Genomic DNA, 18350 nt, shown 5'->3' on the forward strand with positions numbered 1-18350 from the left:
AATAAAAAAAAAAGGAAAAAAAAAGGCATGCTCTGGTAAATAAGCATACTGAAGAAACAATGTCAGATGCAAAATATGTGTGTATGGACATGTAGTGTATACATTTTTAGCTGTTTATGTAAGTGTGTGTTTAAGCATCAAAGGATTCCTTTTGAACCCAAGTCTCGTTCTACAGCAGTCTGAATGAGAAAGCCAAAATATTCCAATTTCTAGTGCCATTTGCACTGTCTGTCAGCTACTATACTCATTATTACGTATAGGCCACAGCATTATATACTAGACTAGTTTGCGATTTCATTACTAATTGCTTTATGTATCCTTTAGAGCAGCAATTAAAGGGTGGGCCTTCAGGAAACATGAGTCAACTATTTGAATTGCAAGCACAATGTATTTTATCCTCTGTGCTCAAGGCTGTGCAATGGATTGAAGGTTAAGTCCTGGTACAATCTTTTTAAGATTGCCTCAGAGGTAGGGGGGACTAATTTGCAAATACCTTCTGGCAAATATTTTCGACATATGAAAAGAAAGAGGGGGAGTGTGCTCTTCAATGTGCTGTACTGTTAATTCTTAAAGATATATTTGATATTTGGGAAAAAAAAAAAAAAAAAGAAAGAGAATAAAGATCTCTGTTATCCTCTTAGTAAATAAGAAAATCTTATTATGGTAATGTTCACTTATTGATATATCTGACTTTTGACAGTTTCTTATGTGACAGTCCTTTCTAAAAAGTAGAGAATTTTTTAATGCACAGAACAGTCTATGAAGGCTCCTTGTCAAAGTAGTCAGTTTGTTCATGACAAACCAACAGCAATTTTAATGAAAAAGCTGGTCTACTCACTAAAACACCCTCCCCCATATAGAACTGAACGAATGTTATTATTCTGGCCTACAACATATGCATGAGAGATGAAGGAATGGCTGCTAAAACCACAGAGAATTCCTGAGTTTTATGGGAAATTTTGTTTAGGATTTCTTTTAAATGTTTATGAAAACATCAGAAGAAAGACAGTTTCTTCACTCAAATAGTTTGTTTAGCATGGAGTTTTTACAAAAATGTAAAAAAACTCCAATCCTTACATTAAAACATGTCAATTTGCATTTATCTTTACAAAATTTATTTATCAAGGTATTTAAAATAAATGCATTTAAAAAAGCCAAACAGCTTTCGCTAGCACCACTTACATTCTTTAAACCTTAATTTCTGTGTACAAGTAGTTAATTCATGCCCTGGAGAGAGAGAGAACTTAAATGAGTCAGAAACTGATATTTTGCAAAGTCTACAAAGGCCAAAAGTATAACCATTCATCTAAAACCACCATGAACAAGAAAAGATCTAATGTGAAACATGGGCATAGTTGTGCAGTTCTTTGGTCATTAATGAGGAGTTTTATGACTAAATAAAATGTGTTAAGTGAATTCACATCACTATTCATTAACAGTGCATCACAGAGATTCTTCCATGGTCATTTTATGGGTATTAGTATTTTATGCACAACCAGAACTGAAGAAACCTTGCTTCAGATTAAATTCTACATGTGAAGTGCAAAATAGGACAATTATTCAGTTTGCCTGAACACTAGAATGAGTGCTAGTTTGATGTTTCAGTGGCAAACAGCAACCCATCACATGGTAAAAACATGTAGCAGAGATTTCAAGTGGGTCCCAGATCACTAATTGTCTTGACAGATCAAAGCTGCAACAAGAGAGCTCTCAGGGAAATGAAACAATTTACAGAGAATTATTAGATGACTGCAGGTTCCTGAAAAAACACGCACTAAAAAAAAAAAAAAAAGTTGTTGGCAATTACAAACCCTAGTTGCCATAAAGTCTGTTTGTAAGCCTCTGAGTCCACCTATGTAAACAATTGCTAGAGTACTGCTCTGTCTTATTTGTCCTTCTCCATAGTTGAATGCCAGGCTAGTCCTTATGGAACTTGTGAATAAAACACCAGCAATACAGAATTTCAGAATAGAGAATGTACAATATTGAAAATGGACTTTAAGAGTTTATCTAATACATAACTTTTTTTTCCCGCAGAGTACAATTTTGTCTCCTGGTCTTAATTCAAACCCATCTTTTATGTTGGGTATTGTAATAGTTCTCTAGTACTGTCTGGTCACTTGTATTTAGTACAATAGTGCAATTGACATGAAGGTACTGTGGTGCTAAGTCCCTGAGATTTTCTTTCAGGGAATGCCCCTAGCTTGTAACTACATAGCTTGAAAAGGACAAGTCTCTGAATTGGACCTTACCCAGATGCCTGTGAAGATCAGCACTAGGACAGAAACCTGCTCAGACTTTGGCCAGCAACTCCATACTTTGGTCCCTCCAGCGGCATGCTGATATACCAATACAATTCAGAATTATTGAGTACAGCTGATGACAACAACAGACACTCAGTCAGAAATATTATTCTATCTGGGATTTGCATATATTGATAAAAATTACAAAAGGAAAAGAACTATTATTTTTATGATAATGTATGACAGGACATGACATAATTTCAAACTGAGCAATATTTTGGTTTTACACCTCTTTTTTTGATCTTTATTTGCCTGGCATAATTAGAAATAAAATTAATCTGTACGATGTAAACTTTACAGTGTTGTTGAAAATGTACCTATATACCTTTGATTAACAGTTTATTCCAGCATTTTTTTGTGTTGTAATTAAATGAAATCTTGTGAAGCAAAATGCCTAATAACAGTGTTATTAACATCAGGAAATAGCATATATTTTTCTTCCACTCTTAAATCTGCCTAGTTTATCCTCAGATATATTTTAATGGTATTTACTTGAAGGAAAAAAAGAACCATTAACCTCCACATATTCTCATATTCTAATAAGCCTGTAAATAGAAAAAATCAGGAGGCTAAGCAAACAAACTGGAAGTAGTGTATGTCCTTTCTTTCCTCCCTCATAAAAAGGGTAATTTGGGATTAACAGAGCTAATGGAAATATTTTCTACAAACCTCAGTATTAATATAAATGCTGATAGTTACTGAGAGAAATATGGGTTGTAATTGTTTCTTAATTGTCTTGTGCTCTTCTTTCTGAAATTTTTTTTACACAATAGTATCATTTGTGTACACTCTACATAATGACACACACAAATATGGGACCAAAGTTACTGTTAGATAACCCTTCTGCTGAAAAGGTACTTTAACCATTACTATCTGTGTCGGTGTTTAGGGGAGTGGGATAAGGAACAAAACACTAAAAATTTATATTGCACACCCTCTTTTCCTTCCCAAAGGTTAGCAAAAAACGAACCAAACATTAAAGTTTTCCTTTGACTATTTCAGTAACAAAACCTTCTGTTCTCTCTGCTTCCCCCTTCTCCAGGGAGTTTCTACTTTATCGAAGTTTGGAACAGGAGACCCTGGACCAGAATAGCTATGCTATAGATGGGGACCTAGTTTGACAAGACTTTTGAACACATAAATCAAAGCCTCTGTGCTTAACAAGCATGAATAGGACCAATTGAATCTGAACCACCTAAAATCCCTGTATTAAAGGTAGAAATCTACCAATTTAGCTAGGTAAAATAAGAACCAGTATGGACTCCTTTCAAAGATTGTTTCTACTATAATGATTTCTGGATTGGAAGTGTTCTAATAAACTCTCTCTAGGTATGCAACCAGTGGAAAATAAAGGGAGAGAGCTAAGAGCTAATGAAAACTTTTGCACAAAGTAACAGTGAGACTTTGTACAGATGCAGCTATCTACATAGGGAAAGCAGCAGCAGGATTAAGGGATTCAAGGTGATGTCTTACTACATTTTAAGACAGCTTCTGCCGTGATCTGTAAGTGCAGCTTCAGCTGAAACTGATGACTACAAAATCATCATTTTTATTCCGTCTATTTATTTAGGCAATTAAAGGCTTTCAGAGTCTAGGAAACATTCTCTGCATTCGGTTTCAGTGAAGCATACTGCAGTCTTACTGGGTGCACTGGGCATGTGTAAACAGATGCTGGAAGGCAGTTCTGGCTAACCAGGGAGGTCCCAGCTCACTGGAAGTGTGATGCCCATCTACAACAAGGGCAGGAAGGAGGATCCTGGGAACTACAGGCCTGTCAGCCTGAACTCAGTGCCAGGGAGGGTTATGGAGCAGATCATCTTGAGTGCCATCACATGGCATATACAGGACAAGAAGATAATCAGGCCCAGCCAGCATTGGTTTATGAAAGGCAGGTCCTGCCTGACTGACCTGATCTCCTTCTATGACAAGGTGACCCACCCAATGGATGAGGGAAAGGCTGTGGATGTCATCTACCAGGACCTTAGAAAGACTTTGGCACTGTCTCACAGAGCATTATTCTAAAGAAATGGGCTGCTTATGGCTTGGATGAGTGTACCCTATGCTGAGCAAAAACTGTCTCAACAGCTGAACCCAAAGAGTGGTGTTGAATGGAGTTTCACCCAGCCGGTGGCCAGTCACAAGAGGTGTTCTCCAGGGCTCAGTATTGGGGCCAGTTCATTTTAATATCTATATTGAAAATCTGCATGAGGGGGTTGAGTGCATTCTTGGTAACTATGCAGAGGACACCAAGCTGGGTGGCAGTGTTGATCTGCTTGAGGGTAGGAAGGTCCTACAGAGGGATCTGGACAGGCTGGACTGATGGACCAAGGCCCCATTATATGAAGTTCATCAAGGAGAAGTGCTGGGTCCTGCACTTGGGTCACAACAGCCCCACACAAAGCTACAGGCTTGGGGAAGGGTGGCTGGAAAGCTGCCTGGTGGTGAAGGACCTGGGGGTGTTGGTTGACAGCCGGCTGAACGTGAGCCAGCGGTGTGCCCAGGTGGCCAAGAAGGTTGACAGCATCCTGGCTTGTGTCAGAAATAGTGCCACAGCAGGACAAGGGAAGTGATTGTCCCCCTGTACTTGGCACTGGTGAGGCTGCATCTCAAATAGTGTGTTCTGTTTTGGGCTCCTCACTACAAAAAAGACATTAGAGTGCTGCAGTGTGTCCAGAGAAGGGCAACAAAGCTGGTGAAGGGTCTAGAGCTCAAGTCTTCTGAGGAGCAGCTGAGGGAACTGGGGTTGTTTAGTCTTGAGAAATGGAGGCTTGGGAGGGATCTTATTGCTTTCTACAACTACCCGAGAGGTGATTGTACACAGGTGGGTGTTGGTCTCTTTTCCCAAATAACAAGTGATAGGACAACATCAAACATTCCGAAGTTTTACCAGGGGAGGTTTATATTGGATATTAGGAATTTTTTTTTTTTACCAAAAGGGTTGTCAATATTGAAACAGGCTGCCCAGGGTGGTGGTGGAATCACCATCCCTAGAGGTATTCAAAAAATGTGTAAATGTGCTGCTTAGGGACATGGACCCTGTGATCTCAAGGGGTTTTTTCCAATCTAAACAGTTCTCTGATTCTATAGTTCTATGGTAAATTTTAGTACAGTTGGGACTAACTGTGTACTAGGAGTAAACCCATACTTGAAATAAGCAAAGATTCTTTTGAATTCGGTGTGTTTGTACAAGGCTAAAGCTTTGTTGATTTTTTTTTTAATTTCGTTTTGGTTTTTTTTTTATTTCCTTTTCTCCTGAAAAAGAACTTGGAATAAAAATGTGTAAGGAAAATGTTATCCACTGGGAAAATGTATTGGTTTAAACAAAACATCCTCTTCCACTGTTTCTAATGCATTAACTTTTTTTAAGTTGATGTAGAATTATATCTACTGCAAGTTTTTCACTTTGACAATGACAGGAAAATTAAATAATACAATTTATATGGTCTTAATGATGTATATACTACTTAAAGGTTCAGAAAATTACTGGATCAAATGAAAGAATAAGTAATGGAATATAACTTCTTGATTTTTAATGGAACCAGAAGTAGAGAAGTTCAAAGACTGCTAGAAAGAGAGATGACCTTTGATTTTAAGAACATGTAACTCTGTTTGTTTAAAAAGAACACAAATGCATCTTTTTTCACGTATGGGTATTTATCTTGCCCTTTAAAGGCCAGCTAGTGAATGGAGCTAAAGTTCATGCCTAAAAAGAAATCTGAGTGTCCGATGTGAACCACACTTTCCTTTAACATTGATTTTGTACCACAAAAGATTAGGAAAAAACAACAACAAAAAAGGCATCTGTAAGTATTTCCAGTACAAAGAAAAAAATCACAATATGTACCTGTATGCACATGCTTGATAGACAGTAGATGGGAACTTCAAACTTCTTACTACTTTCATAATCCCACAGAGATAATTAGAAGTATAAATACTGTAATGGCCTATACATAAATAATAATATTGAAAAAGTAGTGGGTAGTCCCATCAGCTATCCTAAGGAATTGTAGTAGAGAACTTAGAAATCCATATTTTTTCTCCTTCTTCTATTGTCACCCATCTCAACACAGATCTACCATAACAACCTAGTCCTTTAAACAAAAGTAATTTAACAAATATATCACGTCAATTCCGATTTCTAAATAAAAAAGATAAACTTCTTTCTATACTCTACCAAATACAAATTTTGTCAGTTAAAATACTATATGGGAAACACATGAATGATTTTGAGGAAGACAGATAGTTTTCCTTCCAGAGATCAACAGACTCCACTCATATCTTGGCTTTCTGCTTTCAGATATAAAAGGTTCAGATATTTCCCAATGTACTGCTTAAGTAAGAAAAAATACTTTTAAAGTGTTTTGAAACAGAATTTTCGACCAATGATAGGTTAGGAAAAAACATTCTAGGAAACTTTTTGCATTTAATATTCAAAATGCACCTGATTCTTATATTTAATTAAATATTTTGAAATACTAGTAGCAGTAGTAAAATCCTATGTACTCCTAGGTATAAATAACATGGTGACGTATTCTAAGAAGGAATATACATATCTTAAAATTAAGGGTAGCTAAAGCAGAATACTCAAAGAAAAAAAAATCTTTAGAAACTGAAATTGCTTTCTGCAGCTCAGTTGAGACACAATGCTGATATGAACGACCAAATTTAATAAAATCTTGTTATAAAAATCATAATTATGAAAGTATTTTATTATTAATTAAATTATATTATAAAAATATTTTTTTAGGCAGAATATAACATCCACATTTATATGAATAAGCAAATGCTATGCAATTCTAAATTTTCATCTAGTTCTGCAAACCATTTAATTGGTTGGATACATGGGAAAAACTCAGAACCTAAAAAGTAGTTATACACCATTTAAGTCTATTCCAGATTCAATGCTTATTTAATTTGGTATCTGTACCAAATGCCAATGATTATTTTAATGCAATGTTGAGATATCATTTCTGCTGTGGTATAGCATCTATTAAGTGCTAGCACAAGGAGCCTTTCTTCCTCTAAGAACAGGACTTCCCACATTGTAGCAATCAAGACACCTGCATCCACTTCATCCATCCTAATACGACTGTAGCAGCACCAGGGAACATGGGAACTGCATAGAAGCCAGCTCTCATCTAGAAGCAGTATGCCTTTGCTAGCAGGGCGCAGTCTGCAAGCTAACAAGCCCTGTCACTTTTCAGAGCTCAGTAGCTTAAGGGCAGTGCTGCATGAACATGCTATTCTGCTTCCAGAGCCAAGCAAGTTCACCCATATGTCTATGCACTGTGCCCCATGGACTTCCTCAATGACATTTGTGCAAGTGCAGGCATCTCTGGCACTGTGACCCAGTAGGCACTGTTAACATGTTTACCTCATTATTTGGTTTCACTGTGAAGTACCTGCCTATTTATTTGAATGTGACTGGCTTTACCTCTTTCAAGAAAGAGGTGCGTTTTATAATCAGAAACACTGACATTCAGGGCTTTTATTTGTTGATACCAATGCTGGCAGATATCTAATATTCAGCTATTGCAACTACTTTCAAAGGACTATTTTTACCATCATCTTATATGACCTTTTCTAAAATAATGTGTGCCAATGTATGCATGTGAGGTGGAATAGCTATGATGAAGGTGAGACATTCAACATAAAGAATGTTTAAAGTGAAGTTCTTATTCTCTCAAATACTTCCACCATTACATTTGCTGAGAACTGAGGAGGTTCAAGTTAACTATTATATAAACTTATTCCTAAATGTTTTTTAAATAATGCAAGACATGGGAAAAACCCCTGAAGTATTGAACACTTCTTCTTTGGAAGATATTTTATGGAAAATCTACTTGTGATCTGGGCAGGATTCAAACTGTATCCCTTGAGATTAAAAAGAATAAAAAAGCCTGGTCCACAGTGTTTATTATGTATAACTGCAAATTAGATACACATTGTTCTCAAACATACTTTAATCAAGTCTTTTAATGAATGATTAAAACAATACAGTATTTTTTTAACTTCAAGAAAGTCTGGCATACTAGCATTAGTAATTATAGACGGTCAGAGCACAGGAAGTATTCTATATGACAGGTATATGTGAATAATTTATAGTGTAACTATTGTACATCAGGGTTCTTATGTACTCCCCAAATTCTGTGTGGATAATAAACACATTAAGCCTATATGGTCTTCTTATTGCTAATATTAATACTGTGATTATTTAGGAATTGTAGGTTATGTTTATATTCACAGATGAGTGATCAGTTTTCTTCTAATCGTAACTGTGAATTGTTCCTTTGTTTTCCATGGGCATTCACTTTCCTGCAAGTAGAAAGCCTTTCTCTGAAATGTAAAATCATGAGAGCTAGAGATAAGACCTTACAGTGATACCATCTTGCTAATTTAAAGCAGAAACCAAAATAACTTGAGTCATATATAATGAACTGAATGCCTAACCACTTCCCTACAAAGATCAATACATAACCTAGATTCTAAAACAACAGAAACCAAGAAAAAAAATATCTATGCGCATCAGAAGCAAAATGCTGGTGTTAATGCCATTAGCGCAAGCAATACAGGTTTTCAGTGATAGAGCTGTGTGTGTTCTAAAATTGTGTGTGTGTAAGTAAGAAGGTAGCAGAAAAGAAAGGGAAGGCATAGACAATGACAAGAGAAGCCACCTGTAAATGTGTCCTAAATCTGGTCCACACTTTTCCCTGTGTTTCATAATTCAGTTTCAGCCAGTGTTCCCAACAGTAATGGCAAACAGGAGGTGGTTCTGAGTGGCACCAGGAGAATAACCATCCTAACATGATGAAATTGCTGCTGCCTTGATCATTATTCTTTAATTCACTAAAAGGCTAATACTGCTGAGCCTCAAAGCCAAGCTGTGCAACATGAGGGATGTGGAAGTCAATGTCTTTCTGACCCCTCCTCATAAGCAGTGAAACCAAGGAGCACGAGATTAATACAGCGTAGTGCATCAAAATTCTTGTTAATTATTTCTGAAGTAATGCAAGATGTGAGCCAATCAGTTATCCTCCCTTCTCCCCCCTTGGGGAGCCCAACGTACCCAGTTCCTGAAGCTTCACAGCAGCAACCTGAATATCCCTTCCTCAGTTAGTCACTTAAAGATTTGCTGAAATCTGTCTGGAAACTATGTTGGTACTTCCCCTTCACTATTTGGGTAGCTGTTCCAGCATTTCACACATTTGTCAGTCAAAAATAAAAACATAAACACTAAACAACACTATTTTTTCTTCTTTGTTCTAATCTGATCTGTTCAACTCTGCTTTATTTTATATCAGGATTATAGTCTGCAAATTAATGTTTGCTACCTAGCATTGAGCCTCTAGATGCATTTATAATTACATTTATTCAGTGTATTTATAATGGATTTAGCCTCTCAGTCCTTATTTTGCTAAGTTTAACAAGCCAGTACCTTTTAGTCTACACTGAAGAGAGGTCTCCATTTTCCCAATTGTGTTAGAGATTCTTTTAGACCTGCATCTGTTTACTTTTTCTAGTCCACCTATCTGTGTCATAATGGATATAAAATATAGGCAGAAAACAGCAGTTTGTGGGAAATACTGTTTTGTCTGATTATGTCATGTCTAGGATAATTAATCCTAATCCAAATAAAGGGGGATGTTTGAGCTACCTTGCAATAAAATACTCCAGCACATGTTTAGGGATGGCGTGTAGGGGTAGAGATTCATGAGAAGTGGGACATCGGATTGCCAAATGGATTCTAGTAGCAAAACATTTTTGGTAGAAATTGACTGGTGCCCCATAGGAGCACTTCACACAATTTTTCTCACATTCGGAGTTGTGCAGCACTCTAAATGAAGTCTCGGCAAGGCATTCTTAATGGTTTAAATGCTTCCTTGCTTCTTCTGAAAACATTTCACCTGATCCATACTAGGAACTCATCAGCCTTTTCATGTTTACAGCACTTCAGAATACACTGTATTTATGATCAAACATAAATTCCTGTCCTTTTCTTCAATTAATTAGATGATAGGCCTTTTTGTCCAGAACAACTACAAGACCTTAAAAAGACTGAATAAGTCTTTTCTTGTAACTAAGTTTCATATTATAGGGCTGACAAACTTGCTCTTCTATATCAAACAGGCACTGTTTAACGGTTATAAAGAAATATTTAGTGATGTACTGCTCTTGAATTACAGATAGCTTGCTTCAGTGAACATTTTATTTCACACAAAACTGGGACAAAGTGGTTACAGGAAGAAAAAAGAATAGATCTCTCCATGAACAAAAAGTAAAATCAGTATTAAACTATATTAGTAAGTAGTCTAGCAATAATCAGTTTGATTGCTGAGAAGTCAGATGAACTAATGTATGTCATTACAGCAGGATAAAAAAAAAATTAGTCCAATAGCAACATTCAACCAAGGGAAACAATAAGCTAAAACTTTAAACATGTTATTAAGATACACAGCGCCCACAGCGAGAGAACAGGACTTGCAACATTAATTGCTGTGTCTAGACCATAATTTGTTTTTTAGTCCCCACAAGTTTAATCCATCCAAAAAAGAAAATAGTATATTAATGACAGGTTTGACTAAACTAGCATGGAATCATTCCCAAACATGTTTAGATTCACAGCTTCAGCTTATTTCCTGTCTTGTAAACACAAAGGTACATGTCAATTTAATTCAGAGCCACTGGAACCTGTGGATTCTGTCTTGCAATTATGCAGTCAGTGTTAATACAGTCCTTAAATGCAGTAAATGTTTAGCTGGTACCCATTTAAAATATCTCCAAAACTACTTTAGTACTGTTATCCACTTAAAAAATGGTAGAACTCAAATCTCAATATTCACTGAAATAACAGTTACATATTCATAAATAAAAGCAAATTAGAGCAATTCTTATCCCACCATGAACTCAGTTCTTATTCCACACAAATGGGAAGAGTTCACATTGAACTTAAATGTGTGTAAAGAGCATAATCTTTCCCTTGGCTGTATGATCACGTATTCAGAACTCATCAATGAGAGCTAAAATGGTTGAAGAAACAGGTTCTTCATGCCTTAATGCAAACTTAGACATTAAGGGGTTTTAATTATGTACATAGTCATGCACCACATGCAATATAGTATAATGAGCTAATCAATAACATGAGAAAGGGAACAGCTTGCCATTTGTTTTCATTCTTGTGTACTTATTCCTATTTTAATTGACTTAATGGTCTTTTCCAACCAATTTTTAGCACGATAAATCACAAGCCATGCCTGTTTAATAAATAATGAAGTCTTTTCATTCTCAATTTCCAATTGATAAAACAATATCCTTCTATGAATTTCAAGGAAAGAGACAGCTATCATCCTTTCTGTAGGATGGTTGTACAGTTTACAAAGACTTTTTCAATACTGGATTTCTTTTAACCATCTAGCTAAGACAGAATAAAACACTGTACAGTTTAAGGTCTATAAGATTTTCTAGTATTATTTTAAAATACAAGTGATAACTATAATATTATTATAATAGTCACAGAAAAACTGTTTTATCCGTTCATTCTAGGACAGTCAAGTTAGTTGAAATTATGGAAAACAACAATGTAATATCTCAAAAGATTAAGGTTCATAATTCCAATTTATTTTATACAGAAATGTTTGTACTGTTTCTATTTGTAAAGGCAATTCACTAGAGAAACTTCTTCATGGTTAGAAAAGGACTCAAATATTCATGAAGTTTAATCCCACTCCTGCAAATAAGTTATTTTCTTTGCTCCAATAGAATTAGAACAAAAATTGTCTGAGTGGGACACACTCACTACATATCATCTCACAAATTTTTAGGTCATCTTCAAATATGTTGTCCTTATAAAGAAAATGATAATAATAAAAAAAATCCCCTACTGAACTCTTGGAACTCCAGGAATACATTACATAAAATTACAGAAACTACGTGAAGAGTGTTTCCTCTTTGCTAACTGCCAGGTAACTCAGTGCTGTAATTCTGGAGCCTCATAACTTCTTTTAACAGAATTTAGCAGTTACATCTATGAACTTGGCTAATGAAGTTCTTGATGTGAAAACGCTAAGTAAATAGTATCAGATTATAAGACTGATTCTATTTTCTGAAATAACTTATGACACATTTATGTCCCAGTGAGTTACCTTATGAAATCTCCTAACCTTTCCCAAAACATGATCATTTTTTTCAAGCCCAAAAGGGCATATGACTCATCAGGGTTGAAGAGCTCATGCCCATTTCCTTTATTGCTGTCCAGAGGTGTAATATGCTTTTAGCTGCAATTCTCCTAAATAGAGTTCACGAGTATATATTTTACAATAATAGTTTCATTTGATGGTCTTTCATTAAATTATAAAATGAAAAGGATTTAATCTACAGGAAATAAGATCAGCCTTGCTTTGTTGTTTATTCTATTAATATTCAGGTTTTGTTAAAGACATACTATGGTCTGGAATAACACAAATTTCTGCTGAATAACATTGATGTAGTATGGCAAAAAAAGAATTTAAATTAATAGGGGGTTTGGATGGTGTTTCCAATTCCAGCTTTTCAGTAGTTTATGTACATGAAAGCATTTTATGCGTGTGGCAGACCTTTGTGTGAAGTTATTATCACTCATTTTATGGTTAAATATTCTTGTTTTCATTGTAGACTTAGTCCCAGTTAATGGTGGTAGAGGAAAGTTTGCACTGAAAGTCTATAAGACTCAGAAAGATGACTATTTCTACAGAACTGTAAACCAAGAAATAATCAGGGTTTAGTTTTATCAGTAAACTACTGAATATTTTTCAATGTTTATAATATCTTCTCTAGAGAGATAACTAAGAAGGCTAGAAGAATCATATTTTAATGGTTAAATTTACTTTGAAACCCAGATAATGTATCTTCTGATTAACACTGAAGCTTCTGATTTATTATTTATACTGCTTGTCTTCCCCTCACTCTTTTTACCTTATTTTTATGTGGTGAGCATTAAGAGCTATTAATTTGCTCTAGAACAGTTAGAATTTTTTACATCTCAAACTATTCTACTACTTCTAATTAGAAAAATTCTACCTAGTTCTAAAACACTATCCTTGTTTGCTAATACATATACAGGCCAGACTTCCTATAACATTCCTATGATTTATATTATTGCTTGACAAAACTTGGGCACTTAAATGTGAATCTAAATCTAAATCTCAGCCAGACAGGACAGGATACTTTTCATCCTACCCTTTGCATAGTACTTTGTGCTAGGCTATGGAACAGAAAAAAGTGTACCATAAACCTGTCATTTTTTATAATATCCATGTCTTTCATGAAGATTCAATGTTTTAAATGAGTTCATTGCTACAGCAGAAGTATGAATGGTTTCATATATAATGTAGCAGAGAAACAGAAACACATTATTTAGAGAATCAAAGTTTTTTTGAAATGCATAATTAAACAATGAGATTATAACAGATAAATATAGCTGATTATTGATTAGATTTATTTTAGATACTTTCAATAAGTCATCTGTATCATACTATCAATACTACTGTATCAGTACCTTTGTAGGACATATTGCTTACCCTATCCTCTTATCATGGTTTAACCCCAGCTGGCATCTATCAGACAGCTGCTCCTTTACTCCCTGCATGACCCCCTACCCCCCAACCCCCACCCCCAACCTTGTGGGATGGGGAAGAGACTTCGGAAAAAGAAAAACTTGTGGGATGAGATAAGAACAATTTAATAATTTAAATAAAGTACATAATGATAGTAACATCAACAAGAGTAATTGTAATGAAAAGGAGAAAGAGAGAAGAATTAGATGGAAAGGAAGAAAAAACAACCAAGTGATGCACAATACAAGTGCTTGCCACCCACCTACTGGTGCCCAGCCAGTCTCCCAGCAGTGATTCTGTACTCCCGCAGCCAGCTCCCCCCATTCCCCAGTTTATATACTGAGCATGATGGTTTATGGTATGTAATATCCCTTTGGCTATCTCGGATCAGCTGTCCTGGCTCTGCTCCCTCCCAGCTCTCTGTGCCCCTGCTCACCGGCAGAGCATGGGAAACTGAAAAGTCCTTGACCTAGAGCAAGCATTACTTAACAGTAACTGAAACATCAGTGTGTTATCAACATTATTCTCATACTAAATCCAAACACAGCATTCTACCAGCTACTAAGAATAAAATTAACTCTATCCCAGCTGAAAGCAGGACACCATAGAATTCAGACTTTGAGCTCCCTCGCCATAAGATTTTTTTCTCATAAGGCTGCTACATAATCACAGGCTGCTGCACTTTAGACATCTCATTGTCCTTTGATCTCTATAATCAGCTTCTTGCTATATAATATGCACTTTGCTATAATAAGTAAATTGCAAGCTCTCAAGAGCAGCCACAGAGAAGAAATAACTGCTGCTGGAATTAACGGAGGGCCTTACAGAATGAACAGTAGTTGGTCCATTGTTGTCATGATGCTGAGTTTCAGTTTACTGCACTGGCATAAGTGTTGTCCAAAATTTGTTCAGTAATGTTGTTTAATTGGGCTTAAAAAATAAAATGTTATTTGTAAATATGGTTTCCTTTAGTATCAAGCCACAGACCATCTTTCACTGTGATTTTTGCTCTTGTAAAAACATGTTGTCCTACATTGCCCTACAGACTATGTAATAATCAGGCTTCTGTTATAGGCTATAAATGTTCCTAAGCAACCACAACCAACTTCAAATATGCTAGTCAATTAGCTCTAGATACCATCTTCCAGTGTTTGTCTGTTGTTTCTTTCTGACTTAAAACATGAGATAGATAGAGAGGAAATTTTAAAATAATGCCTTATCATAATCAAGATCGATGCTATTAAGTAGAACCTCTTGCAGATAAACACTACTCTCAGCCAGCCCCTGTCCAAGAGTACAGCGATGTGGGTGCTCATCAATGCCTTATCAACGTATAAGCTAGAAAGGACAGAAACCTATCTAGCTAGTGCCAATATGGAAAATAAAATAAAAATCAAGAGAGGCAGTGGTGGTTGTGACAACGTCGTCTCCCATATTGGCCAATGTTTTCATACTGTGATTTGCAATATTCTTTCTACAGGAAAAAAAAAAAAAAACAAAACAAAAAACCCAAAAAAAAAAAAAGGGTCTCCCCATAAAATCAATCCAGTTGTGTGCTTTTTAAAGAAAAGACTTTTTAAAATGATTGTTCTATTCAAAAGCTAACAGCTGAATTTTGATCACAGAGGGATGTCTTAGAAAGGTAGCTTATTCCTGTTTATTATTTTCATTTTCTCTCTCTCATGTTTATAAGCCACATTTCATTCCTGGAGTCAAAACAGCCTTTCTTTCTTGGAATGGTCAGTTTTCCTTCTTAACTGTAATGGCTTCCCAACTGTATTTGTGTATGTAGACATTTCAGTGAAGAATGTCTGAGGAATAAAATACTGACGTTTAATTAAGTCTCTTATGGCTTAGAATAACTCCCTCTGCTGAGGCCTGTACAAAACATAGTTTGTGTTTGCTATGAATACCCAACATAATTTAACTAAGTGAGTATGAATCCTTGTGGAACTTGATACTTAACAGTAAACCTTTTCTGTGGTTTTGCTATTGCCACTGCCATTTAACACAAGGCTGAGAGTGGCTTAACATAAAATTTAATCAAAACAGGGAGGCTAGAAACAGACTAAATATGTGTCTGCTCACTTATTTAACTCACTAGCTATATTTCTGTGTGTTACTTTCCAATTGATAGCATATTCTGTAAGGTGCACCATAAAAGCAAGAATGGCCAGAGATCTTTGTAATGCAACAGCTTCCCTGGGGTACTGAGTGGCTGATAATGGAAATTTTAGGAAATGTAAGAACAGCATAAATATGTAGTGATACTACCCCTATGCATGTATCTACACAATTGCACCTCAGAAACTTTCTAAAGCCAGAGGGAATATCAGTGTGTTTACAGCTTTACAGGATTTTTCTTCCACTTTTTTTTTGGCTTTCTCTTGAGTCTATGAAAAATTTTGAATCCCAAATAAATTTTTGCAAGGGGTTTCACATCTGCCCTATAAGATGTGTTTATTCTAAACGTTGCACTTGTTATTTTCAGATTTAAGACTATAGCTTTTGCACTGAAAGAAATTGTTCCCTTCTTTTATTTTCTGCACACCAGATGTGATTTTATAAAGCTCTGTCTGGTCTTTCCTCAGTTTATCTCTGTTCCAGATTGAAGAATGCTAGGTATATAGGTAATACTAATATAAAAACTGTCTTATTATTTTGATAGTCCTTTTTATTCTGCTCCTTATCTTGCCCAACGTTCCTCTATTTGCTTTTAAGATTAACTAACTCTGAATAAAAATTAACCTTCAAATTGTGAGTGCTTGTTATGTTAGGACTGCTTTATTCAAGGAGCATCACTTCATATTTATTGCATGCTGAATTTCATCTGGCAATTTATTGTCCATTCATTTGATCATTGTAGGATTCTTCTGTCTTTCACCACAATGAAATCATCAGTTTTACTTCTGAAATTGCTTAATAACTCCAGAAAAATATGTGATATTATTTTTCACCACCTTTTTCAGCTCTGCTATTAATGTGTTAAGTATAACGGATTAATTTATGAAATTTGAAGACTGCCCTTGAGTACAGAAATAATTTATCTGCTTCATAATATGATCAACAACTCCAAATTTCATATACATTCTCATACATATAGAATGTATTATTGCCAGACTGTCCGTACATACACAAAATAATCACAAATTTGCGTTGATGCTTCACTAGTCATAAAGTGTTTACTCACTAGGGATTGATCTACTTCATAGCTGGGTCATTGAATACCCTGCCTTGCTCATAGAAAAGAGGTAAGTCAGGTCATACGTGCCTAACCATCATATTACCTTATATAAAGTAAGTAGAACGAGTATTAAAGGGTTTACACATCTTTTTTGTACTATAGCTTGTAGAATACCTTCTTACAAGAATCAATGAACTACTTTCCACTCTTACTTTGCTTTTATAGATCAGTATTATTCACTGTAGAGAGGTTAGTGAGAGATATATGAAACAGAAAGTCTGGAAGTGCTCAGTACCCGTTGTTACTGCTGTTACTCTGTGCATTCCCTAAATTTCTGTTTATTTATAGTACACCTTAGGAATCACACCATAACAGTAAGACTGTCTCTTATTCCAACACTGCAAAATCTGAACTATGAGCTCATTCATGCACCTTAGGAGATATATACAAGAGTTTATTACACAATCTACTGATCAAAGCATTATACTCTGCTTCATGACTACAAGAACTTGGAATTTCAAAAGGCTTACACTTTCCAAGATGTACTAAATAGTGCCAGGCAGAAAGAAGTTTGTGGTTTATAAAACAAAATCCAAATTAAAAGGAGTCATAGGCCTTTTTAGGAAAAAAGTAATTAACATTGCAAAAATCTGTAACAATGAACGCTTAGAAAGTGAGTGCATGTGAAATCTTACTTTGAATCTTTGTAGATTTTGCTGCTGTCCACTGAATTTCTCACCTAAAAAAAGGGAAAAATAAAACTTTGTGAAATGCATCATGTATTATTCCATTAGCAAATTTAATTTATAAATTGTCACTAGCAAGACTAATTTTTGCTTTTTAATTTTGAATCTAAGTGAAGGGTAGATCCTCTGTATTGAGCATTCAATCTCTTAACAGCAAACATTCTATATGATTTAAAAAGACACATAATTTCTCTGTTTTCACTCTATGTAACAGTAAATCCATAAAATACAAAAGGAAAAAAAAATCTGTCAAATTATGACTTATAAAAACATAAAAATATTTCTCAGTGCATTGAAATAGCTATTCAGTGTCATAGTCTGTAGGTAGAACAATATTTTTTAGAGACTCGAAGCTTGGAATGTATCATGTACTATGTTCTTGGTATGCAATCAACAAATATTTTCAGTTTCAAATTGAGAAAATGCAAACACAAGAAGAGATGTAGAACAGACAACCCGATCCAATAGTCTGGTGATGTAGTGAGAAATCTTACAGAGACTCCTATGAGATCTGAGGGCAGCTCTGAAT

The 18350-nt window shown here is 35.4% G+C and overlaps 1 protein-coding gene across 1 annotated transcript in view; it reads right to left on the bottom strand.

Annotated features, from left to right (window-relative positions):
- The window catches only part of PTPRD (protein tyrosine phosphatase receptor type D), a 467311-nt gene extending 449522 nt beyond the window's left edge, over positions 1-17789 (bottom strand). Inside the window, exon 1 of the mRNA XM_080372008.1 lies at positions 17771-17789. The gene's annotated coding sequence lies outside the window, so the exon portion shown is untranslated. The remainder of the gene's footprint in view (positions 1-17770) is intronic.
- Positions 17790-18350: the final 561 nt, after the last annotated feature.

The sequence above is a fragment of the Falco punctatus genome, assembly GCF_963210335.1.
Source record: "Falco punctatus genome assembly, chromosome: Z".
Lineage (NCBI taxonomy): Eukaryota > Metazoa > Chordata > Aves > Falconiformes > Falconidae > Falco > Falco punctatus.